This window comes from Poecilia latipinna, unplaced genomic scaffold (assembly GCF_001443285.1).
Source record: "Poecilia latipinna isolate Pla-1442-1.1 unplaced genomic scaffold, P_latipinna-1.0 Scaffold1573, whole genome shotgun sequence".
NCBI lineage: Eukaryota > Metazoa > Chordata > Actinopteri > Cyprinodontiformes > Poeciliidae > Poecilia > Poecilia latipinna.
The window spans coordinates 87,231-90,542 of NW_015114189.1; positions in this window are offsets into that span (position 1 = coordinate 87,231).

A 3,312-nucleotide genomic window follows, 5' to 3' on the forward strand; every position below is an offset into this window, starting at 1 on the left:
TAGGGAGAAAACCATAACTGAAATTATTTTGAAAAGCAGAGTATTGAAGAAGTCCGTAAACTGAAACCACCAATAAAGTGTGGAAAACTCTTGCTCAGCAATTTGACATCCTCTTTCTATTTGATGACACTTCCCCGTCATTTTGAAACAGTAGTTTTCAAAGAGAAATGTATGTCCATTACTGCTGAACACAAGCTGTTCAACAGTTTGAATCAATCATCTGAACACGGTAGGTGGGTTCACCCTGGACAGGTCATCAGTTCATTGCAGAGCAACACTGACACAGACAGGACAACCACCCACACCCACACACACACACACACAGGCAGACACACTCACACCTACAGATAATTTATTGTTGTTAATTAACCTAACAGTCATGGTTTTGGTGTGTTTTAGTGTCATTCTCTTATTTTTTCTTATTTTTGTTCATTTTTAACATCTCTTTCATTGCATATGCTGTGGTTTTCAGAAGTATTCACACTCTTAACTTTTTCACGGTTTGTCAAGTTACAACTGAAACGCTGAGGTGTGTTTTGTGAATTTTTTTTGCTAGATCTACACAAAGTAGTGGGACTGCAAATTTGACCTTCATGGACGTGTTACAGGAAGACAGCTATTGTTGTTGGAATGCCCTCTGCAGTTTCCCACAAACAGTGTAAGAGACATAGCAAACAAGTAGAAGAAGAAAGTCAGATTAGACCATACAATAGAAGTTTTGGCCTGTGCACTACAAACCACTGCACATCTCCCTCACCACACAACTCCAATGGTGTAAAATGTGTATTATATATTGTGGAGATTCTTTTCTTCAGAAGAGACAGAGAAGCTGGCCAGAGTTGATGGGAGGACAAATTTTATGAGAGCAAAATTTTATGTGGGTACCCAGAGGAACTCACAAAACACAAGAAGAACATGCTACTGAGATACAAGACAGTCAAGAACATAAAACCATCCTTAATTTTCTTTTAATCCAAGAAACGGGACTTTCTCCTGATGTTTTATCACAGTTTTGATCAAACGTTCAGGCTTTCTAAAACAAATTTGTTTATGGGCGCACTTTGCCTCCCATTTTGCGATTTTTGTTTTTGTTGAGTCAAACCTCTGAATCATTCAGATATTAAATAGACTCACACACTTGAGTAGTGAAACAGTGCTGCAAAGATCAAATTAGATGTCTCTGCCATTTGTTAAAATGTTAATTTCTTCCATTTTCTTTATATGAAGAAATGTTAAAGACCAAAGTTTAAAGTATGTTGACTGGGTTGGCACTTATCTTTACTGTGTTCACTTAATGTTCACTGTCCTTATAAAGTCCTGACTGGCTGGCATGATGAGGTTTAACACCAGAACTAAAAACAACAGAAAATGCACCTGAAGTGCAAAGACATTTAAAACACTTTCAAAAAAGCCTGATTAACGCTTGATCAAGACCACCTTAAAATATTACACAGGCATATAAATTAGAGATGATTTAGTATGCAAATTAAATATTAGGTGTCACACATGGTGCAAATTCAAGGGATTTTAGTTTTCTTCTAATAGTATTAGAAGAAAACTAAAAGTATTAGACTCTATAAAGTCAGAGTCTTTTTAAAAGCACATAGTGATCAAATTAATTAGTGTGTGTTTGGATCACCAAGTAAAAAAACTTGGCACATGATTACTTACATAACATCTTGTATAAATGTAAAATAGACTCTTCACTGAACACTTCAGTGGAGCTGAACCCTGCTGCTCTGAGCTGTGGGCAGGTGGCAGAGGAACACCTCTTTGAGCCCCGCTCTCACATGCAACCTGGAACATTACAGGCTCAAATCCTCAAGAGGCAGCGGTTTCCTTCATTCACACATAACCTCCCACACACAGCATGGCTGCTGAAGAGAGATTAAAGGCTCAGCTCAATTTCAAATTTTGAGTGCAATCAAATGGGATATCCCATTACCCACATTCAAATTAGATCATTGAGTCTTTTGATAGAGCCAAAAAATGACTTTTATGAAAATGTGCAATAAAACTGATCTTTATCAAAATGCACAGGACACATGCACTGGTATCCCTACTAAAGATGTGAAGAAAGTCTTAAAATAAGTTAAAGGTAATCTTTTTCTCCTGGAGCACGAGCTCACACAGAACCAAACCTAACAAAAATCCAACCTTTAATTTGAACACATTTATTCAGATGGGGAAAGATTTATATCTTAGGATATCATTTTATTGTAAAATCTCAGGTGGCAAATATATACACCTGAAACCTCCTTTGCCAATATGACAGTTATAAGTTACTTTGAAGCTCTAAAACATCTCAGTCAAATTGAGAAAGAAAAGCATAAATAAACAAACTGTCCGCTATATTTACTTGTGTAGATAAGTGTTGTAGCATGAATTTTTCTAAAAAAATAATTCTTTTTTAAAATGAAAATTATTTCCATTTATAAATGCTGTTTTATTCCTGACAGAATAAATTAACTCAAATTAAAAGTGAGGTTTTTCTAATAAAAAAAAGTGTGCCATTGTGGTGGAACAAAACTGATGATTTCCTTTTAAGGCTTTTCACACATCTCTACAAAAAAGTGCCAATAGCTGTTTAGGGTAGCACTAATGTTCATGAAACAAGAAATATAAAGAGGATAACGTTCTCAGTCAGGATTCAATAAAGGTTACAAATATTATGTAGCTCTAAGCACTGATCAGTTTTCTACATCTTCTGATGTAGAGACATAAACCATTTTAAATAACTGTCGATAGATATGGGAACACTTTTTTCAGTCCCCGTAGAAAAGGATAAAAAATCAATTGTTCTACTGTTAAGTCAAATAAAGGCCACAGATGTTTAATGTCACTTCAGCTACTTTACTCCCAGGATTTAAGAATCACAGGAAAATGAGCTTTAGCTTCAGAAATGACTTATCTTTTCAAGTAATGTATCCAACTAATAATAGTTACCAGTGGGAGGTTCGCTTTGAGATACAGGTGGTATAAAAAGTCTACACATCCCAGTTCAAATTACCTTTCTTATACCTTTAATGTGACATCGTTTCTGTACAATTCTGAAAAACAAGCAAATGTGGAACAGGAATGTTTTTTTTAACTAAAAAAAAACCCTGCAACAACTTAGATAGATATGCACAGTCTAATGCTCATCTTCTTATTCAATTTCAACATTGTCTTGTCAGCAGTCTATCAGCATTCTAAATCTTGGCTCAGAAGTGTTTGTCCACTCTACTTTGCCAAGATTCTTCAAATCTCTGACTGTGAGGACATGTCTTTTTCTACAGCCCTCTTCATGTGAGTGCATGAAGTGCTCTAAAA